The 25,958-nt window shown below is 44.6% G+C and overlaps 1 protein-coding gene across 1 annotated transcript in view; it reads left to right on the top strand.

The window, feature by feature from the left end:
* Nucleotides 1-25,958, top strand: part of PUDP (pseudouridine 5'-phosphatase) — a 72,059-nt gene that overhangs the window by 1,678 nt on the left and 44,423 nt on the right. The window lies entirely within an intron of this gene.

The raw sequence follows: 25,958 nt of genomic DNA on the forward strand, positions 1-25,958 counted from the left end.
AAATAAATTCCTTATCCTCTAATGAAAGGTCCAGAGAACCTGTTCTGGGAGTCTCATGAATTTTAATACCAACCGAGATGTCTCATTAAAATTAAATTTATTAAACTTCTAAATGAGCTGGATGCCTAATTCTGATTCTAGAGTCACACATAGCCGTGCCCTGAAGTGATGAATGTTACTTAAATGGCAATACAAGCATTGACCTGACACTGTTACCCCATCTTCCTATAGCCCGAGAATTAATGCTATTTGGAAAGATAAACCCTAGCTCTTTTTTCCCCCATTTTCTGCCCTTTTCCTCCTTTGCTGCCCTAACTCTCCTTTGAAGTGGTCGGCTTTGCAGAACTCTCCCAGAAATTCACCTTTGCTTACTTAGTCTGTTCTTTCGCAAAATGTCTTAGAGAAAACACAGCTTTCCAGAACGTATCACTCTATCTCATTTAATTTACTAAATTATGTCTGCTCTAATTCTTTAGCACCTCACTTCAGCATATCTGTTGTTTACATAACAAAATATCATTAATTTATAGTTAGTTCTTTTGCAGTAGATCTGTTTTTCAGAATTTTGAAAGCATTTCCCCAGTAAGTTCTGTTTGTCAGTGATGTAGCCCCATTACTTGAGTTCTCAAGGAAGAAATAAAATAGAAAACAAGTAGTTTCATGGAGAATTCTTATATTACAGGGGAAGCTTGTTTAATCAGAGGAGAATGAGGAAGTACATGGAGATTTTAGAGGAAATGTTGACAAGAAAGAAAGGTCACTTTCTCATGCTTTGAAATGTATGGTGCTGTTGGTTGTGCTTTCCAACAAAAACACTTTTGGATTCTGTTTTTCTTGACACAACGATTAATCAGCTGTGATTTAAGTAAAGATGTTTTGCTCTCAAATGCCATTCAAAGAGGAAACTGTGACAAGATTTCAAGGAAGAAGAAAGATGACAAGTATTAAAAGTATCTCAGTACCTGTGTAGGGAAGATTATGTGGTTTGCAAATAACTGAAATTAGGAGCACAAAAGATGGGCCCAATTTCTTTAAAAGAGAAGGAAGTTTGTTGTCCAGAGCAGCTGTCTCATAGAAATAGAATTGAGCGAAGTAACGTTTTGGGGGACCAACTTTCAAAAGCAAAAAGATAGAGATGGAGCTGACTTATTTTATGTATATATTTTATGTAACCTAATGCATCCAAAGTATTATTCAACACATAGTCAATATAAGAAAATCATTGAGATATTTAGCATTCACTTTTGATACTAGGTCCTCAAAGTATGTGTGCATTTTATACTCACAGCACATATCACTTTGAACTAGTCTCATTACAAGTGCTCAATAGCCACATTTGGCGAGGGGCTACCGGCTTGGACAGTGCAGGTCTAGGTTTTTGCAGAGCAGCCCATGATGTCTGCTGTTGATAACGGTGGTGGGAGGGCTAGGCAGAGGGAGGATGTTAAGTATATTCAGAATTTGGAATTTTGGTGTATGTAAAATGTGTTTTCTAGGAGTCTGATACAGTAACTGTTTAAAATCCTTAAAAAAAAGTCAGCAAAGAAAAATAAGCTGGTTTTCAAATGCTTAAGAAGTCAGAAAATAATAAGGTACATACGTGAGGGGCAACAAGAATATTTGCAGTATTGATCACAATATGCCCTGTCTCCATAAATATACACAGATTGTAAGGTTTTAATGAGCGACCGGGAATCCTACTTTACCTTCATATAGTAGAATGAAGACCTGTTCTGTGCTTTTCTCACTCCCATACCTCCCTCCTTGCCAAGTAATAGCACTTGAGAGCATTTACAAGTGCCTGCTTCACTCTCTGGGGCCACGAGACCCCAGAAGGTCCTGGAGGCAGGTGTCTGTGGTGCTCACCAAGCCTAGCACCCAGAGGATCGGGGGCTCCTGAGCCAGGTGGCAGTCCTTTCCAGTGAGTGTGTGGTCAGAAGGCCACAGACAGTGTTTTGTTAACTTTCACCTAGGCTATTTGTTTAGACACTGGAACATCATTAAACTGATGATAAAAATAGATTTTCCTTATATAATGTTAGTGCATATCCTAGGTAAATACTCAACCTACCACGATGTCATTTGACCCCTTGTAATACATCTGAGATTTAAAAGTGGAGCTGATGAGCTTTTCTGTGGCAGTGGGTTCTTATCACTTAATGTTATCGAGTCATTCATTCCAAGTGAGGTTTCTATGAGTTTTGGCACCTTTCTCAGGAAGGTAGAGCAAAATTAAGGATCGTTCCGTATGCCTCCATATGTACTTGTTGTCTAGCCTCAGAACTTGGAGAGATTCCAGTTGGAACGTGATAATCATCGCATGCTGTTCGTTTTGGAGATGACCTCTGGCATTCTGTCTTATGTATTGGGTCTGGTTCTGGATATCAGCAACTCTGTGGTGATAGGTTCAGATTCTGTCTTTGCCCTAGCTCCCATGAGAGCTAACAGTGCACCGTTGGGTTTTATTTCATCTTGCTAGGTGAAATTTAAGTTCTCATCCACATTTGCAAAGGAGAAAGCTGAAATTTGGAGGCCAGTCTGAGGCCTTGGGACAGAGGTGAGCTCACATGTAAGGGGCTATAACTGGCCTCATTACAGTGTTATCAATGAGTAATCTGTTGTTCCTGGGAATTGGAAAGGTTTCTGAAGTATAGCAAGCACAGAACACCTATGTTTATATTAAGGGGCCAAAGAGATTTGGAGGAAGATGCTATATTATATGCTAGAGAAAAAGCATCAAATTGTGGACTCAGCTACCTTTGGTTCTCTTTTCTAATTAGACCTGAACCATGCCAGCCTTAAGTTTCTTCTTATATTTAGTGATTGGGTGTTCACCGCAGCTATTCCAGTTTGTAGAATAATTGAGAAGGCAGTGAGATTTAAATTGCAGAATTCTGTGGATAAATGAGAGTTTTGTCCAGCTGACAATATAGCTAAAATTTTTAGCAGATTTCTGGGCATGCAGGTGTAAAGTGTCCTTTTCTTGCTTTCTCCTAGCTTCCTCTCCCTCACAATGTGGTTTTATTTGGAATCGTAGCTACACAAACTGGATGCAGGCATACCTCAGAGATAATGCGGGTTCAGTTCCAGACCATGGCAGGAAAGTGAAGATCCCAGAAAAGGCAGTGTGTGAATTCTTTGGTTTTCCAGTGCCTATAAAAGTTATGTTTACACTATACTGTAGCTTATTAAGTTTGCAGTTGCATTAAGTCTACAAAACCGATGAACATACCTTAATATACTTGATTGCTAAAAAGTGCTCAGGATCATCCAAGCCAACAACAAGTCATACTCTCTTTGCTGGTGGAGGCTCTTACCTCGATGTTGATGGCTGCAGACTGATCAGGGTGGTGGTTGAAGGTTTGGGTGGCTGTGGCAATTTCTTAAAATAAGACAGTGAATTCAGCCACATGAGTATCCCCTTCCTTTTATGAGAATTTTTTCTGTAGCACGTAATAATGCTATTTGATAGGATTTGACCCATAGCAAAACTTCTTTCAAAACTGGAGTCAGTCCTCTCAAACTCGGCTGTTGTTTTATCAACTAAGTTTGTGAAATATTCTAAATCCTTTGTTGTCATTTCAATGATTTCCATGGCATCTTTACCAGGAGTAGTTTCTTTCTCAAGATACCACTCTCCGATCATCCATGAGAAGCAACTCCTCAGTCGTTCGAGTTTTACCATCACGGTGCAGCAATTCAGTCACATCTTCAGCCTCCTCTTCTAGTTCTAATGCTCTTGCTATTTCCTCCACATCTGCATTTAAGTCCTCCACTGAAATCTCGAACCCTTCAAAGTCATCCATGTGGGTTGGAATCGACTTCTTCCAAACTCCTGTTAATGTCGATATCTTGACCTCCTTCTGTGAATCGTGAATGTTCCTAATGGCATCTAGAATGTGAACCCTTTCCAGAGGTTTCCAGTTTACTTCGCTCAGATCCGTCGGAGGAATCACTGCCTGTAGCAGTGATAGCCTTATGAAATGAAATGTATTTCTTTAGTAATAAGACTTAAAAGTTGAAATTACTCCTGGGTCCATGGGCTGCAGAACAGATGTTGTGTTTATGGGCATGAAAACAACGTTAATCTCCTTGTACATCTCCATCAGAGCTCTTGGGTGACCAGGTGCATTGTCAATGAGCCTTGATATTTTGAATCTTTTTCTGAGCAGTAGATCTCAACAGTGGACTTTAAATATTCAGTAAACCATGCTGTAAATAGATGTGCTGTCACCCAGGCTTTGTTTTTCCATTTGTAGAGCACAGGCAGAGTTGATTTAGCGTAATTCTTCGGGGCCTTAGGATTTTTGGAATCTTACATGTGTATTGGCTTTAACTTAAAGTCACCAGCTGCGTTAGCCTCTAACACCAGAGTCAGCACATCTTTTGAAGCCAGGCATTGAATTTTCCTGTCTAGCTATGAAATTCCTAGATGGCATCTTCCTCCAACACAAGGCTGTTTCATCTATGTTGAAAATCTGTCATTTAGTGTAGACACCTTTGTCAATAATCTTAGCTGGATCTACATCAGCGGTTGCTGCCTGACCTTGCAATTCTATGTTATGGAGACAGCTTCTTCCCTTAAACCTCTTGAACCAGCCTCTGCTAGGTTCAGACTTTTCTTCTGCAGCTTCCTCACCTCTCTCAGCCTTCACAGAATTGAGGAGAGTTAGGGCCTTGCTCTGGATTAGGCTTTGGTTTAAGGGAATGTTGTGGCTGGTTTGATCTTCTGACCACTCAAACTTTCCCCATATCAGCAATAAGGCTGTTCTGCTTTCTTATCATTCATATGTTCACTAGAGTGGCACTTTAATTTCCTTCAAGAACTTTTCCTTTGCATTCGCAACTTAGCTAACAGGGTGCAAGAGGCCTAGTTTTTGTCTTATCTCAGCTTTCAATATGCCTTCCTCACTGAGCTTAATCATTTCTAGCTTTTGATTTAATGTGAGAGATTTATGACTCTTCCTTCCGTTTGAACACTTAGAGGCCACTGATTTCAATATTGCTGTATCTCAGGGCATGGGGAGGAGAGGTCGAGAGATGGGGAACAGCCCATCAGTGGAGCAGTCAGAACACACACACCTTCATTGATGAAGTTTGTTGTCTCGTGTGGGTGCACTTCATCGCACCCCAAAATAATTACTGTAGTAATAGCAAAGATCACTGATCACAGGTCACCATAACAGAGGTAATAATAATGAAACAGTTTGAAATACTGCAAAAATTACCAAAATGTGACAGAGACAGGAAGTGAGCATGTGCTGTTAGAAAAATGGCCGTGATAGACTTGCTTTCCACGGGGTTGCTGAAACCTGCAGCAGGTAAGAACCTCAGGGTCTGTGAAGCACAATAAATACAGGATATCTGCATAATTATGGGGGAGTAATCATCAGGGTTTTTTTAAGAACCGATTTCTTCTTGTTCCTTTTCCTTGAAAGGTTATGTGTTAGAGATTATTTGGTCTTTTTTATCTTTGTGATTATTTACTCTTTACTCTGATTTTATTTTTTTGAACTACCATAATTTAAATGTTAGTTATTTTCTGTCCGTTATCAGGGATAGATAGAGAAGTCTAAGCAATGTAGCAGAGCAGGGTAGGTAATACCTCCTACGAAATGCCCCAGGAAGGCACTCCTTGTATAGATGCCCAGGTGACATGTCACACCTTTGCATGTGATGTTTGAAAAGAGGTTGATACACGTCCTGTAGCTGGAAAATACAATAGTTACCCTAGGATGAATTACAGTTGTCAAAGTTTGTACTGTCAACTGCAAGTGAATACCAATGTCTAATACATGCGGCATTTAATACAGTAAAGGTTTCATTTAATTGTGCTGAAATGGTGGGGGGCAGCCGTGATTTTTGTGGTGCAGATATTTGTGGTTTACAGTGGCCTTGTTAGTGCTTAAAGAGAATTTTCTTGAAAACATAATAATTCTAATGCATGCATTTTTCCTGTGTAAGACCACAAGAAGGAAAACATTTCCTTTCCTTTGGCTTTGCAAAGGAGGACCGTGCTTGTGGCTCCTCTTTACAGCTTTTAAGCAATTTGGCAAGTCCATCACCACCTTCCCTCGCCCTCCTCCATCCCCTGCCTCCCTCGGGGCCTTTGCTGTGATGCTGGCCGTCTGCAGCTGAGATCCTGAGTGCAGCGTGCTGCATGGCGAGGTGCTCCTGCATGGGATGGGGTAGTCCCTCTTCAATGCCCTTGCCTGAGGGGTGTTCCGTAGCATTGCTGGTGGCGCCTGGCTGGGCCTGCGAGTCGCTTGACTCCTCCTAGCCTGGGAGCCAGGCTGAGTTGGCATGCTCTTTGTGATCAGTGATGCTCTATTTTAAAAACGCTGTGGATGACACAGCTATTCAGGGACAGATAGTCTGTCCAGTCTGTCTGTGAAGTGAGAGGAAATCAGCCTAGTTTGCACATCTCATAAGCCTGTCTGAAGCTTTGAGACAGGAGCCAAAGTGAGCATCCAGCCTCCCTCCCGTTCATGTTGCCCCTGGCATATGGAAGGGAAGTGGGTGGTTCCCGCTGAGACCTGCACACTGTCCACTGTCTAGACCCGCACTGTCCTTCTCACAGGCCTCTCTGGCAGGTTGGGAACGTTCTGTATCTGCGCTGCTGCGCATGGGAGCCATGGCTGGAGACCGGGCCGCCCAGATGTGGCCCGTGCAGCTGAGGAACTGAACTTTTCACAGTATTTCTGTTCATTTAACTTGGATTTAAATAGCCCCCAGTGGGTATCACCACCAGAGCGTACACATCTCTATTGGAGTGTGTTCCTCATTCATGTGTTCAGAAAATACTGTGCTGGGTGTGGTAGGGGTGTCAAAATTAGTCTCTCCCTTTAGGGATTTTAGAGTCCAACTGGGACCTAAAACAGGATTGGAGAGATCAACGAATAATTGCTGGTGATTACATGGTAAGGGTTAGTTAGTGACAGAGCAGTATTTTGGCCTGAAATCACGTCGGGGGCGGGGGAGGATGTTGTCAAACATAGACAGGAGCGGAGAAGAGAAGTGGATATTCCAGACCAGGAGAAGATTGTTTTTTATCATGCAAAAACTTTTTTTTAATTTATTTTTGAGACAGGCTGTCATTCTGTCGCCCTGGCTAGAGTGCAGTGGCATCATCACGGCTCACTGCAGCCTCAAACTCCTGGGCTCAGGTGATCCTCCTGCCTCAGCCTCCCGGGTAGCTGGGACTACAGGCACACGCCACTACACGCGGCTAATTTTTCTATTTTTTGTAGAGACAGGGTCTGTCTTGTGCTCAGGCTGGTCTCGAACTCCTGTCCTTAAGCCATCCTCCCACCTCGGCCTCCCAAAATGTTAGGATTACAGGCATGATCCATCATGCCTTGCCAAGCAAAGACTTTATGTGATATGTTTAAAGAAGAAAAGAGATCTTACTTATGATTACATGGTAACATCAAGGCTGAGATTGCTCCAGTGTTTCCCAGGCTAGTTTCCAGTTGGTAGTTACGTCCCTTTAGCCTACTTTAAACTAGAAAATCTGACCGCACTTCACAGCCACATACCTTGCGTTTTTCCCCATGGCAGTGACTTTTAGAAGAGCGTGGGATAGTTATGCGAATGTCCTACATTTGGGATTTGCCTGGTTGTTTCCACATGGGGCCACCTTATCTGTTCCTCTAGCCCCTATATTTCCTCTAGTCTAGAAAGATGCCCAGTGCCTCCGTGGCTCAGGTTCGCAGCCACTTCTGGCAAGAATAATACTGTATCCCCTCATCACCTCTTTTGGGGAGATGTTCATGTGCGGTCAGTGTGAGGTCAGTCACCTCATGAGGTCGGTAGTGCCAGCCCTGCTGAGCAGTCTTGTCCTCAGGAAAGTTGTCCAGCCAACTCTTGTCTTCCATGGTGGCCCCTGGGACGTTTGGTGGGAAGTCCAGCTGCAGGGGTGGCTGTAGTGCCTGTCCGTGTGGACGGCCTGAGCCTTCAGGCAGGAAGTTGAGGCAGCAGCGGGGACAGCAGAGGCGTGCCCTGTGCTGCTGCTGTGGAAGAGAGGACACTCAGGAACTGCGGGGGGGTTTGGAGAGCGTGGGTTCCTCCGCTGCATGCAGCAGTAGGACGCAGGAGAGAAAGAGCGCCCTGCAGGTCAGTGTTTTCAGTTCTGCCTCAAGCAGATGGCATGCTGTGATCTCTCTGAGCAGGCTTGCTGATAAGATCTGAGGACGCTCACGGCTTTGGTGTAAGACTCCTTAGGAAGCACAGATTATTCAGAGCAAGTGCCATTGCCGCTGCACCCTCTGCTTTTGAAAAGTAAACTTAAGGGTTCAGACTGAGACGCATATTTGTCTGTGGAGTCCTACTTCTGTAAACCTGACTCATCAGTGCTTAAAAGAGATCAAACACTTGATTCCTAAACACCATGCCCAACAAAAGGAACCGATACCCTGAGGAGATGTGGCTGATCCCGGGTCCCGGGCCAGAAAGCTTGCAAGATGAGCGCAGAGCACCTTCTCGTGCCAGAATGCAGCGAGGGCAGTTTGTAATCAAAAGAATAATGACTATAATGGAGCATAATACTCTGAATTAAAAAAAAAAAGAAGACTGTGTGTCATGATCCTAAAGATAAAGAGACAGAGGTGGTGAAGTATCGCGGGGAAAAGCAGGCACACGCTTCGCTAGTTTAAAAGAGGCTAAAGGGACATAACAACCAAATTCAACAGGCCTTAATTGGGGGAAAAATCTATAAAAGACATTTCCAGGATGTTGAAGGCTTATCAAAATAAGAAATGATCAGACTGAAGACCACGTTCATATCTGACCCAAGGCCCTTATTGCACTGGTCAACGTGATTTTGCAAAAGACAATCATCTAAATATATTATGCTGCCCTTCCTTATACCGTTAGTGTTTATCATTAGATCAGACACAGTCATGTCCCCACCTGGAGGATGGTGCTTCTGAAGAACTTAGGATCCCTGTACGATCACATCTGTAATAGTGCGTAATAAACGCAGTGTACCTGATGCCGTGTTTATTGTGCCTGTCAGCTGGGAACAGTTGGTGTCTGATTTGAAGGATATGTTAGCTTATCTGTCTTTTCCGCTTCCGTTCTCAGGCGAACAAGCCAGCTTCATTCACTGTCCCCGCTCCCTCATGTCCCTTCCCTTCCCTGCACGTCGGCCTTCCAGCCCCGCCACTCACAGAAACTGTTCTGACACTGCTAGGTACATTATGGCATCTTTTTCTTATATTTCCAGAATTTCCAGCGTCCCTTTGGCGCTTCCCATTCTCCCCTGGACATGGTTCTTTCCGGCTTTATGGATAGCTCCTCCTCTGATGTCCTCATCCCTCTCTCTTCCTTTTGCATCTGTTTGGTGTCCCTGTGACTTTGGGCCCTCTTCTCTCTCGTGGAGGCCTCTTCTGCACTTGTGGCTTCGGCACATGCCTGTGCTCTGATGACGCCCTGACCCCCATCACCAGCCCTCTCCCCTCTCTCGAGTCCCCATCTGGGTTTCCCAGTGACCACTGGCCCCTCCTGCCCAAGTGTTCCGGAGGCAGCGCCGAAGCCCGTGTTCTGAACAGCCTCTGATTCTCTGCTGGATCCGCCCCTCTCCTGTGTCCCGCACGTGGGCGAGTGACAGCGAGAGCCACACGTGCGCTGGGGGTCATCTTTCCATCTCAATTCCTTACCTCCCACCCCACGCATTTCAAGCACTTACTTATACATATTTCCAGGCCACTTTTGTGTCATTCCAGCTGCTGTGTCTTTCTCCAGGCTCTCGGGCTGTTTCCTGATCTAATAACGACATTATTGAGAAGCTGCACCGTGCGCGGTTCTGTTGGTGACCTGCAGAAGGATTGTGGCGGCCCTTGGGCTTTGGTGCTCACGGGAGTGGAATTGCAGACAGAGTTCTGCGGCCCGGGTGTTTTTGCATAAAGGTGGCTTTGGTGAGAGGGAAGCCTTTACCAGGAGGGTTTTGGGTTTTTCTTCCTAGTGTATTTTTCTAGATTCCTTTGTCAAAGGTCATAAACTGGTCCTTAAGTATTTTCCAAGAGAAGGATTGTTCATGTGGATAAAAATAACCTAACCTTAGACTTTGTGCTGCCCTCTCTGGCGTGCTGGTTTTTCTGTGCTGGGTTCTGCAATCTGAATGCAGACCTGTGAGTTATCCCTGGGTGTGGCTGTGTGACTTGTTCTTTTCTGAAAGCTCCAGCCCTATCTCAGCCCACATCTTGTTAAACCAGTTGTGCTGACCTTACTCGCTGAGAGCAACCTGAAAAAAGCATTTAAAGTCTCTCCGTTACTAGTCCGCAGAGCAGTACAGGTAGCCAACCATTAGGGGGCAGTCACAGGACCTGGTTTCATGCCCCCAGCATTTAGGTGGGTCCGTTCAGATGGCTGAAGGCAGGTGGCACTTTCTGCTGCGGAGAGTTTGGGGAGAGAGCTCTAAGTTCAAAAGGAAAACAAGCATGACAGTTTGGATCCATGAGGGCACTTGAGAGGTGGAAATGTTTGGGGTACTCTTGAACCCCAGTTCATGAACCCCAGAGACTTTATAATGGGTCCTCCAGCTGCCAGGTATGGAGAAGACTGGCGAATGAACACAACACCATCCCTGCCCTTCAGGGGACAGGGTCAAGGGTGCCGTGGGGCCTGTGCTGGGGGAAGGAAGATGTGTTCCGGCACACTGCATGGTCGTTTTCTGCTGGAGAGGACTTGGTTTCCATGGGAGCCGGGAAGAGGAGGTTGGCGGGTGAGATGTGCCTCACAGAAGGGCACATGCATCCCCAGTGAGCGGCCGGGGAGAGTTGGCAGTCGGTCAGGTGGAGGAGGAACGGCTTAGGTACTCGGGCCAGGAGGACGTGTGTGCAAAGGTGAAAGAGCAGGGCGTGGGGCAGAAGTGGCCTGTGCATGCCTGGGGTGGAGGTCACTGGGTGAGCGACCTGGCAGAAAGGCACGCCAGGGGCAGGCCCGCCGAGGAATTCAGATTTTATCTCCTGGGCGTCATCCTGCAGCCTTGCGAGCAGAGGGTGTATGGAAAGGCGTTTCTGATGACGTGGACGGTTAAAGCCGGGGCACTGGAGACCGGCTGGAGGGCTGTTGCAGTTGGCCAGGTGAACAGTATAGGGGCTTGATGAGCTTCCCACTAACTGGGGAGCTTTAGACAACAGAAGATTATTCTCTCCCAGTTCCAGAGGCCAGAAGTCCGAAATCAAGGTGTCGTCTGGCAGAGCCGCACGCCCTCTGCAGGCTGCAGGGGAGGGTCCCTGCTGGGCCTGAGGCTACATCACTCAGGCCTCTGCTTCTCTTCACATCTTCACACAGCCTTCTCCTCTCTCCGTTTGTATCTCCTAGGGAGCCCCGCCGTTGGACTTAGGGCCCACTCCAACAATACAGAACCATCTCTTCTCCAGATCCTTCATCCCATCCACAAAGATCCTTCCCCCAAATAAGGTCCCATTCACAAGTCCTGGGGGTTAGGACGTCGACACATCTTTTGGGGGGCACCGTCGGGCCCACCGCAAGGACATGCAGGGTTGGAATGACAGGAAGAGGAGAAGCCTGCTTCAGAGGCTGTTCTGCTGACAGCTAGGTGCAGAGGGACAAGAGGGAGAAGGCGGGTGGCCGGGATTTCTGTCTGCCTGGGCCAGTAGCAGTGCGTTGCTCTGACGCTGAGACTAGAGGACGTGGCCGAGCTTGAGACAGGGTGGGTTCTGTTTTAGGAACTCGGACACATTGAGTTAGAGGTGACTGAAAGTCTGGACCTCCTCTTAGGTCAGTGTGGCAGGTGGAAACTACCATGATTTCCCATTTAAAACACAAAACTCAAGGTACTGTCATCCCACAAACACACTGAAATGGGTGTCCATCCACCTAGGCCCACGCTTGGACCGCAACAGTACCTACAGACCATTTTAAAGGTGTGAGGGAATTTACATCTTTGAAGTCCTTTTATTCCATTCCCTGTCCTTGCCCTTTGGTTCCTGCACAGTCTCGAATATCAGGGAGAAGTAGAGGGCGCAGCTCCACCTCCCAGAAGGAGGTGCGTGCGCCGTAGGGTGCACCACTGTTGCTAAATAGAGGAGTTGGTTTTCCAGACAAGGAAGTGCTCTGGAGGAAACGCCTGAGTCCCTCACTATGCCCGGGATAAACTTGGACCGTGACCGTAAGTCCAAGGAGTTATACCATGAAATGTTAATAACAAGTAAATTGGTACTTCCCGGAGAGGCGATGGTGGCTGATCACTGTGTTTGCATCTCATTCCTCTTTTCCTCGGGCAACATTCCTGGGGTGCGTGGAAAGGGCGTGATGCTCTGTGCCCCACTCTCCGCAAAACACTGAGCAGACAGCCGTTCCAGAATGTGTCTTGCACCAAGGCTTGGATCTAGGCCGGTTGTGATGACTTTTGAAGGCTTGACACTATGTGTTAACGCATAGAGAAGCTCCAATTAATAAATATGTGTGTGTCCGAATGAACACATGCGTGTTACATGACAGAGTGGGACTGGATGGAACCTGTATGAGCATCAGATCCCTTTCTCTCCACACTTCAAGTTCGATATGGAAATACAAAGTGGAAAGGAAGGAGGAGTATTGTTTTGTGTGTGCCCTGTGATCTTTAAGCGTTATTAAATGTTGTTAATTAAATGCCAAGGTATAACTAATTATATCCCGGCACCTTTTTCCCACATCTTTGCGTTCTCTAATTACCTTCAAAGCAGTGGTTGCCAGAACTGCCGATGGCTAAGGACTCTCTCTGTCCTGTCTTCCCCCGTGAGGACTGACTGTGTTTTAACTTGCAGTTTCACCTGCAGGAGCTCCCAGTCCAGCTGCATTTACATACAATTATATTTGATGAGCCTTTACCAGTAAGAGAATAGAAAGATTGTGGGGGTTGGGCTGGGGATTTATATAAGCCCATATATAGATAGGTGAATTCTGATTATTTATGGAATGATTGTCGTAGGTGCCGCTGTTGTGTGTGATGGCTGCCTGAGTTTTGTCCACATCATCGTTCATTAGCATCCACACCAGAGTGTAAACAAAGGGACTAAAATAGTTTCGGTGTGTTGTACTTAGATAGATAGAACACATTTCCCCACATGAAAATATTAAAAAATAGACATCAGGTACCCTGACCCATGTTCAGAAAACGCTTCATGCACTTGCAGAGCTGTCCTGGTTCTGAATGTCCCTGACCCCCTCTTATGTATGACGGTAAACTGTGTTTGGGCACCGACTTGGAATGCCCAGGGCAGCTGCTCTCCTGCTGGTCCTCCTGGGTCCCAGCCGGTTTCCAGTCCCTGCTTTTCTGACATGCTGGCACGCGCAGGGACGGCGTGTGACCAGTGCTTGATTTGTGGATGGGACTCGCCACTGTATACTTTAGTTTTTTAAAAATTTATAAACTATTCAAATAGAGATTCAAAAAATTTTTCATTGTCTAAATGTTTTAATTTCTGCTTACTCTGTTTATAAATCCAGGAAATTTTAACAGTTACTATTTAGAGGCCATGACAGTGACTCCATTTACAAATTTTTTATAAACTTCACCTTTATACTTGTTAAGCCACACTTATACAACTAATATGTTTTATTTCTTTGTTGAGTACTTCAGTTGTCTGAATTAACAAACGAAATGTTTTAAATAGTCAATGATTATTTTAAGCCTAAATAAGTGAAGTCTATAAAAATGATGAACCTAGAGTTGTTAATGTTCCAATAGGGTTCCAATGATGTTGTCTTAAATTGCAAGCATATATAATTCATGTCTGCGGTTAAACATTTATTTATAGCATTACCACCTTCATAGGCCAAATCTAATTAAAGAATGCAGGCAATCAGTAACACAGAAAATGCATTCAGTTGTCCTGCTTCTCTTAAACATCTCTCTAAATGTTTTGGGAGTTGAGAGATGTCTGTCTATTAAGGAAAACAGTTCTCCTCCTAGGTACCTTCAGTTTCCATCCAGGTAATTAGGTTTTTCATTTCATAACATATGTAAATTTCTTTCCACCCAAATCCAATAATCTTTGAACTTGACAAGAAGTCTACATTCTTTCATTATACTTCCCGGGTCAGGACGAGTCCTAGGGACAGCTATTAAAAGGATATCTGATTGAATTGTGAATATCTTTCATGTAGTTTGTCTGACTGACTTACAGTAACACCTCATAAGGCCTGACATAGTTAGAAAATGAACATCGAACTCGCCTTAATTATGTGTCTGCCGAGCCCCTACCTGTTCAAAGACAAGGCGGTCTCTTACCAGCTGTCCTTCCCTGGTAATTGGGGCTGTGGAATAAAGGTCAGTTACTCTTTGAGAACGTGAGTGAACATTTCTGCCTTCTAATCCTGCTGAGCCCCATGTATGGAAGGCTGGGTAAATTGAGTTATGCCTGTGGTTACCAAGCTATGCCTCTTTTTGTCAATAAAACTCCCACTACTTTTGAGTACCAAAAGTATATTCTGCATAGAAGGGAACCACACTGTAGGCTTTTTGGTTGGCTGTTTTGGCAAATCCTAGGTAGAATTAAAATCTGAGATCTATGAACCAATATATATATATATATATATATAATGTAAATATATGTTCTTTCAAAAAGGATCTTGATACTTATTTCTTAGTGATCTTCTACATCCCTTCCCCATGTTAAGATAACCCCTTTCGATTAACAAACAAGACATACGTGGATAATTTTAACTGGCTGCTCTTGCCTTTTATACAAACAAATACTGACTAGTTGGAGATCTATAACCCAGTGTCATGGGCTGAATTGCGCCCTCACAAAATTCATATGTTGAAGCTCTGACCCCCAGGACCTCTGAATATCACTGTGTTTTGAGACAGGGACTTTAAAGAGGTGATTAAGGTAGAAGGAGGTCACTAGGGTGGGCCCTGATCCAGTGGGACTGGTGTCTGTATAAGCAGAGGAGATGAGGACACAGACACGCACAGAGGGACGACCACGTGAGGACACAGGGAGAAGGCGCCGTCTATAAGCCAGGGAGAGAGGCCTCAGGAGAAAGCAGCCCTGAGACACCTGGATCTCAGACTTCCAGCCTCCAGGACTGTGAGGGAGTATGTTTCTGTTGCTTAAGCAGCCCGGTCTATGTTGTTTTTGTTATGTCAACCCTAGCAGACTAATACTCCCAGGAATTTAACATTTTTGATTCTGTGAAGGGATCAAGCTATCTGGACCGATGTTTGACAGATTTTCTGGGCAAACCTATCAGCGAGTGGCCCAGGGCTGTCCAGTTAGTGTGTGAGCTGGCAAGATCACCAAGGAAGTTTCTCCAATCTTAACTCCTGTCATCTTTTTACAGTTGAGTTTTCTGACATTCTTCCACCCCTACTGATGTAAAATAAGTGAACAAAAAACATGCCATAACAGCTAAAGGAATATGCTTGTGATCTGACCAGCTGTGTGCTTCTCCAGAAGAGGAGCACTTTGTACTGTTTATCACTGTTATCATTCTTAACGTGTTTCCTAGGTTTCATAATTACATTGCTCTAAATTTAAAAAAAAAAAAATGTAATTCTGACATTGTCTCCTTACCCGTGCACACATCCCTGGTGTTGATTCCCAACAGGCCTTCAGTAGGGGCTGCCAACAGTGAGGATAGAAATGGGAGGGTGGCAGATGGCCCCTAAAGACACCCTGAAGGACAGAAGCAGTTGAACTTGGGTGGCGAAGGTCATCTTTAAATAACACCTTTGTGCGTGTTGTGGAGGGCAGTTGCTAGTTTTCGTTTATTCAGAAGGCGTAGGGATGTGTGGATTCAGCATTAACCCATAACGCCTGGGACACTGGGAAACCAGCCCTAAAGAGGGTTTGGACAAAGGTCCCTCCATCCAGAGCTCTGTACAAGTTGAGATGCATTTAAATTGTTGGTGTTAGCTAAGTGGCAGTGTCACAGCGTGTCAACATGAAATGGGAAAGAAACTCACGTTATAAACAGTGATTAGCGAGATTTATACAGGTGTGATTATATTGTAGCAATAATGAAGGCCCAGCGTGCTGTTTGCTAATGAACTGGTGGGCTGCGTCAGGGACGTTGTCACACATGGTCCTATAAACCCTGCCTGTAGCTCTCACTGACCTGTTGTGAATGAAACCTTAGAAAAGGTTTATTCTTATGTTTGTGTTTTGGATATGTTCGAGACTAATTGTACAGAAGCCCATTTAGAAAAAAAAAAAAAAAAGATACAGTTTCGTAATGCATTCGTTTTCTATTGCTGTCATTAACAAATAACTACAAACTGAGGCCTAAACCACAGATTGGTGACGTTGCAGTTCCTAGGTCAGAAGTCTCACACCAGTCTTAGGTAAAATCAAGGTCAGGGTGTAGGCAGGGCTGCCTTCCTCTCTGAGGCCCTAGGGGAGAATCTTTTCTTCCTTTTCCTGCAGTGAGAGGCCACCCACGTTTACTCCCTGGCTTCTCTTCAAAGCTAGCAGTGTTTGACCTCTCTCACCGTTTGTTCTTAATGTAGGCATTTGTGGCCACAGACACCCCTCCAAGCACTGCTTTCTCCGCATCCCACAAGTGCTGGTATCTTGTGCCTTCGTTTTCGTTCAGAGCATCTTCTGATTTCTCTGGGGATTTCTTCTTTGACTCATGAATATTCAGGAGTGTATTAATTGTCACATCATTTGTGAATTTCCCGAGTTTTCTTCTGTTACTGATTTCTAATTCCATTTCATTGTTGAATGGGGAAATACTTTGTATGATTTTAGTGCTTTGTAAATTTATTGAGACTTGTCTAGCATATGACTTATCCTGGAGAATTTTCCATGTGCACTTGAGAATAATGTATATTCTGTTATTGTTGGGTGGTGTGTTCCGTAGATGTCTGTAAAGTTTAGTTGGTTTACAATGTTTTAAGTGGTTTAAATCAAGTCTTGTATTTCTTTCTTAATCTTCAGTCTAGTTGTTCTATCCATTACCAAAAATGTGATATTGAAGTCTCCAGCTACTATTGTAGAATCAGTTGTCTCTCCCTTCAGTTTTGCCATTGTCTGTTTCATGTATTTTGGGGCTCTGGTTAGGTTCATATATGTTTATAATTGTTGCATCTTCCTGATGGAGTGACCTTTTTATCACTATAAAGTGTTTCTGTTAAACTTTTGGTTTTTTTCTAGGAAAAAATGTTTGTCTTAATTCTACTTTGATATTGCTATAGCCACACCAGCTCTCTTTCAACTTCTGTTGGCATAGAATATCTTTTCCATCCTTATACTCTCAACCTTGTTGTGCCATTCGATCAGTCTCTCTTGTAGACAGCATATAGTTGTATCATTTTTTGTGTGTGTTTTTAAATCCATTCCACCATTCTCTGCCTTTTAGTTAGTGTTTAATCCATTTACATAAAATGCCATTGTTGGTAAGGCAGGATTCATGTGGCATTTTCTTATAGTTTTCTTTCCTGTTTTCTTTATTCTTTCATTATTGCCTTTTTTTACTTTAGAAATTTGGAGTGTACCAATTCTGTTATCATTTCTTTTATTGTATATTTTTGAGTTACTTTCCAAGTGGTTGCTCTGTGGATTATGGCAAACATCTTAATCAATTTATTTTAAATAGTTCACAAAACCTTTGGTCCTAGAGGGCTCCATTTCCACCCCCTTTCTTTGTGTTGCTGTTGCCATACACGTTTATATCTTGTCTGTCCATCAAGAGAGATTTATAAGTATTGTTTCATGCATTTTTTTAAGCCAGGAGGAAAAAAAGATTTAAAAACTAAAAATACATTTATACTGTTTTTTTGTGTGTGTGTCTCCCAAGGGGCAAAATCAATGCCCACTTATGGACCATCACATTAAGGTGTTACAAAAACAGTGGTATAGCATCACTATTCTTTATCTTATTTTCAAGTAACTTGGCACAATTTAGAAAGATTAAGACATTTTTGAATTGGTTATTGGATAATGCACCAAAAAAAAAATCATGTATAAACAATATTGCATTTTTAAGTGTGGCCAACCCAGGTTTGATGATATTTTCCAAAACAAAAAATAAATTAACAATCTATAACAATTTTAGGGTTAAATATGATCTTAAGTTAGAACTTTTTTTTTTTTGGTTCCTTAATCTCTATCTAAATATTGGTGATTGAGATATATACCAACCCATGAGGTCATTCTAGTAATGATGTTAAGTGAATTTGACCTAGGGGGGGAAGTCTTTTCAGAGAAGGTTGCATGTACTCTGAATTCTAGCATGCTGAGTCAGGACGGTTTTTATTAATGATCCCTAACACTCAGAACGATGCCCAGGGCAGGTGTTGGCCCTGGAAAAAGGCTCAACACCGTGACTCTTGCCCATGGAGCCCCCGTTCACAACGGGGGCTGGGGAAGGAAGACAAATCTCTTATTTCATAACACAAGGAAATGCTGCCTTCTTAAAGGAAATGGGAAAGCATTCTTCTGTCAGCATCTGTGCTATCTGAGATGCTGCTTTGAAAAATCCACATAGGAAACGTGAGAAGGAAAGGAGACATACAGGAAAAGGAGATATGATAGTTCAACTCTGCAACCAGAAAAAATTAATTTAAAAGGCACTTTTTGTGCATGTGCTTTTATAAAGAGAGAACTGTATGCATGTAGATCGCAGTGTTATTCAGTATCATCCTGGGCTCTTTCCTCTTTATTATGCATATCCGTTTCTTGTGCAAATGAATGTAAACAAAAAATCTGCAGCATTGAAGACTCACTCTCCATTGGATAGCTCAACTTAAAAGATTTTGCAGCTCTCTTAAATCTATAAATCCAGAACCACAGCCCTTTATATTCACCATCCTCACAGCTGCCGGCTGGGCACACACTGACCCCAGGACCCTCCCATGTGCCTGCCATCCCTTGGCACCTACCTGCAGGTCTCTTCTCTGGGAGCCTCCCTGCTCTCTGTGTCTGGGACAGACTGTCACCCTCTGAACCAGGATATATTGCTCCTCTCTTAAATTATCCCTTGAATCCCACCTCCCCCATAATTAAATGTAAAAGAGGAGTGGAACCTGCTTTTACCGCAGAGGGTGTGGGCGTGCAGAGAAGACTCCCTGAAGTTCCGGGAGGGGATGGCGCCATGTCCTGTCTCCAATCACTTGTGCCCTGGGGGTGATGGGACTGGGGACAGGAGCCCAAAAGACAGAGGTGTCTCCTCTGACCTGAGAGAGCTCAGCAGGGATCCCTCAAGGCTTCCTCTACTACCAGAAGGGTCACTTTCTGAAGGGAAGTTGACAAGTCCCAGACGACTTCCTCATGTTGGGCTCCAGGGATAGCTCACTGGTGTCGTGATGGTCACCGGGTATTTTTAAAATCATTCTAGGCTACTTGTATTTGTTGACATTGTACCTGTTTGTTTTTCCCCCACCTTCACATAACCCAGGTCTCCAAGGATTTTCTCCTGTTTTCTTCTAGAAGTTTTATATTTGGTTTTGCATTTAGATTTATGATCCTAAGGTTAAATGTTTTTATTTCTTTCCCCAGTACAGATACATGTTTCCAAATGCTGCTAGATATGTGTGATCCAGCAGCAATTTTTACACCAGTTCATTTTTTAGTGATTTTTAAATTTAGATACGGATTATAAGGAAAAAATTCACAGACCGATACCTATCCCTATTAGATGGAATAATTGCCAAGGCCAATGGATTATGCCAAATGCTAATTAAAAGTTTTATGTTGCAAAGGATCTTTATTTTAAGCAATATTTATTTTTTCTTTACAGTTCAAGAATGATAGCTTACAGCCACAGAAGCAATATTCAAGTACTTAAATACCTCTTTCTAAGCCTAACAGGGCAAGCTTCTAATTTGAAGCAGGTATTACTGAAACTCATAATTTCATGCTTGTTAATTATTCATTTCAGTCTTTTATTGTCACTGGCCATAGGAAGAAGCCCTTCAGTGCCCTCAGCGTGTCAAGAACTTGCAGCATCTGTTGAAGAGATCATCGTTCTTCATCTTACCTTCTCCTCTTCCTCCCCATACCACTAGGAACTTGTTGGGTGTCTTAACATAGCTTCTACCCGACTTTGTTCTCAGGTCTTAGAGGAAATCCCTTGGATGGATAGGTCCTTATGGTTAGCTGAAGGTGACATGTTGGTCGGTCTACAGGTGAGAAAAACATTCTGATTCATAGATAGTGACATTTTCGTAATTCTTTTTGCAGGGTTTCTCTTACCTTTGCAAGTTACTGGTTTATTTAACCTTGCTTGTGAGACTGTTTGGTCCTGTTTTTCCCGGTGCCTAGCACAGAGTATGTACCCAGCAAACATTTGTTTAATTGAACTTCCGAGCATGTGCCATTTCTGCATACTCGGGATTGATGTCTGCCTTCTCAAGATTGTTATCTATGATTCTAATCAATATTACATGTTCTGTTTACTTTTGTGACGCAGGATTTTCCCGACTTATAACTATTTGTCCCACTAGGACCTCTGTGCTCAGTCATTTGAAACCTGGAGTGAATTTTAAATTGGGGGGAAAAGTAAATTTTAGGTTGGTTTGGATTCTAATTTATACCGTTCCATTTTTTTTTTAATCCAAAGTGTAAATAAAATAACCTATGTGTAGCAGTGAAGAGCGGTGAGCCAGTCACACAGCCACGCTGTTAGCAGTGCCGCACTCATCACTAAGCTAACCACACAGCTAAATGTTGAACCAGGTAGGTTTGCTTTTAGCGAAGTTTATAGACTGGTATTTATTCATGGAAGCAGAGTTGGATGGAGGTCGTGGAAAGCCTAGAAGAGGGGAACAAAGTTTTATGTTTGTGGATTTTGATGGCACTAGATTTTGACGACGTTGGTCTTTACTTTTGGTTTCCCTTTGCTTTGACATACTTACATCTGATTTCTGTTCACACTCAGCCACACTGGTCTGCAGTTTTGGAGTATTTCCCACAAATTACAGTGTCTTTGTGATACATGTTGGGATGGGAGAATGTTGTGAATTAGGTTTGATGGCAGGCCTGGCGATGAGGCCAAGGATAAAGCTCAGACCTGCCAGCACCCAAGCCCACATAGTTGTGACAGTTCTCCAAACCGTGCAGGACTTTCCTGACCACTGCAGTTCCTGCCCTTGAACTCTGTCCGTCCTGTCACAGGGCCTTGCTGTACAGGTGGTGCGGAGGTCAGTTTAATCTGATAGGCTGTCCCCAGAGGTGAGGCGAGGGCATGGTTCAGGAGTCCGGGGTGCCTGTGGAGCATGGAACATGGACTGGCAAATGAGGCTGGGCAGGGGTAGGGGCCACGGCGCAGCCGGGAATGCGCTAAGGGTTTGCTTGTGGATCCCCACGGTGGCTGGGAAAAACCAGGGGGCAGGGTGGGGGGTGGCCTTGCAGGTCTTGTGGGTCCAGCCGGTGGCCTAGTGTGTTTGACCAGCTCAGTGACCGTCTTCTTCAATGGGACTTGAGTGGCTTGGGCATGCCGAGTTCCCTCTGCTGGCCAGAAAGCCAAGTATGCTCCCCGAGCCAGTCCCATGGCACCCCTCACTTCTAGGGAGCTGTCCCCAGGGCCCCCAGGCCATCAGCCTCCAGTCGGGACCCCCCGGAACCCCCCCTTGCCCATTATGGAGCTTCCCCACTCCTCTGCCCGCCTTTGAGCCTCTGCAGAGGCAAGCGATAGTGGCCGACTTCTGCCATGCAGGCTCCAGATGAACAGCCTTTGCTCGCTGTCATGTGGGGAGAGCTTCCTTGACTTTCACACACGATTTTTACAACGTAACTCACTTCCTCCCTCACCAGCCTTCCTCCAGACCCTGGTTTTTCCACGTGCTTCTCCTGTCTTCGTGCACAGTTAATGATGCCTTCCTACAACTCTAGGGCAACCGTGTGAGGGAGCATTTGCACAGGGACGCGCTGAGCAGATACGCTCTTCCAGTCACGGAAAGCGGCAGTTTGGTTGGGCCTTGCTGTCACCGATGCAGCCTCAGAGCTGTGTGCACGGGAGCCACTGTGAGAGGTGAGGAATGCCGCCGCCGGAGAGGTCTGGGCTCTGTGCTGTGTGCTGGGAGCATCAAGAGCAGTGTTTAGCAGCTGTTGCCGCAGTGCCCTTCCAAAACAGTCTTTGCCATTAGGGTTCTTAGGAATTATGAAGCCAGCTTGGCCGTTGAAGAAGGTCAAAACAAGCCCCAGGCAACCCCAGATATCAGATCTAGCCATTTCAGAAGGCGCAGACCCTTCTCCTGTGAAGGGCTAGGTTTCCAGGCTCATGTAATTTAAAGCTCAATTTTTAGGATAGGTGTGCTGCTGACCAAGGAGTCGATTTTTGGAGATGCAGCCCTATTTTCCAATAATGGCCTTTATGAAGCTGGATTGTTTTCACTAGAGCAAAAAGAGGATTCTATGCTAGAACATACATACCTAGCAAATATGTAAAAGTTTCAGTAGTTATTCTCAAAAGAAAGTCCCCAACGACAACTGTTATTTCGTATGTAATGATCCTAGTACTAGAAAATGTATTTTCTTAATCCTTGATTTCTATTTGAGAGAGGTGAACCAATTAACTAATCCTTTAAATATACTGTGTTCCATTAAGTTGTCGATGTTTTTATTCCAAGATTTATGTTTCTAAAGAACTAGCTTATTAGGGTGTCTTTTTATAAGAGCGTTACCTTGCCATGTTTGAAAGAATGCTGTGCATAATTTTCACTGAAATCTGCATCTCCTTTGATGCAGTATTACCTAATTAACTTGTATTAATTGAGAACTCCAATTCATTGGAATCGTTTGCTGCAATTTACTTTAGAAAGAATGAGGCATATTTAAGGGTCCTTATTTTATAAACCATGATACAAATACATTAACATAAATCTGATTTGGAGGTGAGGGAAGGGACCAGGAAAAGCAATGCAATTTTAAGTTGTAATAGGATGCAACATAGAGGAAAGTGTAGATTGGGATGAAGGCCAGCCCATCGTGGATTATTCTTTCTTTAATGTCTACTAATAAATGCATACGTTAAAATTAAACACTTCTTAGTTAAGATTGATCCATTTTTAAAATCACTGACTTTCTGGAGCACAGGTCTTCAGTAAAAACATAACGCCAGGTGAGTGGTTCTCCACTGGAGCACACATCCAGATCACCTGGAGGGCTTGATCAAAGATTGCTGGGCCCCACCCCAATTTTTGATTCTGCAGATCTGGGGCAGGGCCTGCTGTGGTTTCAATGTTTGTCCCCTCCAAAAGTCATGTTGAAACTTAGTGCCCAGCCTGGCAGTAGTGAGAGGTGGGGCCTTTAAGAGGTGATTGGGTCATGAAGGCTCATCCCTCATGAGTGGATTAATTCATTTGTGGATTAACAGATTAATGAGCTAAGGGATTAATGGGTTGCCAAGGCAGGAAGAGAGTCCTGAGAGCAGCCCAGCCCCTCACCGTGCGAGGCCCTGCGCCACCTGGGGGCTCTGCAGAGCGTCCCCACCTGCAGGAAAGCCCTGACCCGATGTGGCCCCTTGGCCTTGGACTTCTCAGCCTCGAGAGCTGTAAGAAATGAATTCCTTTTCTTTATAAATTACCCAGTTTCAGGCGTTCTGTTACAAGAATTTGCAGTTTGGACAACTTCCCATGGAACACTGATGCTGCTGGTTCTGGGACCCCACTTGGAGAAACGGGGTGAAGGAAACAAGTGGTAGAGTATCTTAGGTGAACAAAACTAATGGATCCACCATGTAAATCTCTTCAGTAATGACCAATTACCTCCAGTTACCTACTGTGTACTCTAAGAATGGTTTAGAAAAATGACAGCACCATGAAGACATTCACAGACACTGCTGCCCGCTTTCCTCAGCGGCAGCTAAGGTGCTCCGTCCTTCTTAGGGGGCGAGACCACCGTGGGGTGAGGCCTCACTCGTCCAGCAACTAGTGCCTCGCCGGGCAGCGCCAGTGCCACAGCCGCAGTCTCTGAGCTTGCCGTGTCTGCTGGGCCCCCATTCTGCACTGCGACGGGGGTGAGATCTATGCCCTCGTCACAGCAGCTGATACACCTGTTGGACGCGTGGGCCTGGCTGGTTTGCGGAGGCCCTGGCCACATCAGCCTTGGGGGCCTCAGCTGCAGTGTGGGTGCTGGTGGCCCTGCTCCAGCAGCTGGTGCTGCACCAGCGGGAGGGAGGTCCTAACCCCCCACCACCACCACTGCCCCGCTGGGAAGGAAGTGGAAGCAAAGAAAAGAATCTGAGCACTCTGGTGATGACACAGATTTTGGCCTTTCTGACTAAACCTATTTCATAACATATTCAATGAAAAGCTGAACTGAAAACAAACCAAAAACCAGAAGACCCCAAACTGCCAAATTTCTAGGTGAGGGCAAAGAGGCAGTCTGTTTGGTTTTAGCTCAAGATCAGCCCTTCCACGGAGTTTATTTTGTGTTTCAGATAGGAACCAGGCTATCTGAAATGCAGAACACTGGCTTTAGGGTTTTCCTTTTTTTTTTTTGTAACTGGAAAGAACCTTAAAACTATGTGCAAGATATATCAAGATAAGTTTTGGGAAAAAAAGACATTAAATTGGTTTGTTCAAGTTGTGGAAGATGCACAAAGTCTAACCGGACTAGTGGGCAGTAATAAACTCGAGTCAGTCCCTTATCCAAAGTGTGTGGGGCCAGATGTGTTTAGATGTAGGGTTTTTAATTATTATTTTAGAAAGGTATTAGAATGCATATGTCCCATGATATGGAACAGTCTCAGGGGTTCTCAGGCAGCACCCGTGATTAAATCCATTAATATTGTATAGGGAAATATGTGAACATTCACACTAAGTGAAACATTAAAACCACGTCTTGCCAGTCCAGGTCATATTTTGCAGCTAAATGAAAACTTTCACTCTCCATTTAGGCATCTGGACAAGGGCTTCTGTTCCTATACCAGGTGGGGCAGTTAGTTAATGAGTGTTCACAAAGCTAGTTCCACATGCCTGATAGGTGTGATGCTTTGGTGAATTCCAAATAGTGGGGCTTTTTTTTTTTTAGTATTAATAGAATATTTGATAGGAGGCACTTTGATTTCTCAGATTAAGCAGCTGTTTGCCATTATTGCAGTATTGGCGTACAGAGAGAAAGCAGATCTTGTCATTTCCTCCTAACTCACAGTTACTAAAAGCACTCCCTGACAGTTCCACCCAATGATGCTCAGAGGCAACTGGGCCAAGTGGGGTGCTTAGAGCACTGCATAGATTATTTTACCCAATAGACACAACAGCCTTGGAGGTGTGTAGCGTGATTAAATGACCAGCATCCCATTTTACAGATGGTAGCCAAGGCCCAGCAGGCTTGCAGGGTGTGCAGTACGAGAGGATGCAGTATGATCTGTAAAATATGCCAATTTTACAGATACTTAAACCAAGGAGTATCTCAGCAGCCAGTAAGCTGCAGAGCAGGGCTTCAGACCCTCCCTGACTTTTCACACCCCGTCCCCTGCAGGCCAGCAGCTATATTTACATTTCCCCAACTGACCTGCAAGTCAGCCAGGTGAGGAAACTTGTCCCGGACGGATGTGCAGCTGCAGTGTGGTTAGGCTGAGTTGACCGCGCCCCTCTCAGGCCCACCAGCCCTGGCTTTCCCAGCCCCTCGTGCTAGGTCTTGCATGAAAACGGGGCTGGGACTGCTAAATAATACAACTCACGGGTTTAAAATTGGAGTTGTGTGTGTGTTTGCGTGGTGCGGTGGTACAGCTTCCTGAAAGGGAGAACTGGGGGGAAACCCTCCCCCCTTTTATCTTTATTGGGTAAAACAAGCTGCTCCTGTCCACTGCGGGTCAGGGATGATGGGCTAGCAAGCGTTCAGATACATTCTCCATGAAAAAAGATGCAACTGAGCACACTGCTAGCCTTAGAAACCTAGAGGCCATTGGCCTCTCCTTCCTCCAGGTGCATGGATTCCTCCTCCTCAGTGTCATTTAAGCCGGAATGCCTCACATTTCCTGCCTGGGAACCAGGCCCGCCGCTCAGAATGAGAACAGCCTTTCGGCCTGGCTCCTGCCCCGTCCTCTGAGCTCTC

This window comes from Eulemur rufifrons, chromosome 30 (assembly GCF_041146395.1).
Source record: "Eulemur rufifrons isolate Redbay chromosome 30, OSU_ERuf_1, whole genome shotgun sequence".
Taxonomy (NCBI): Eukaryota; Metazoa; Chordata; class Mammalia; order Primates; family Lemuridae; genus Eulemur; species Eulemur rufifrons.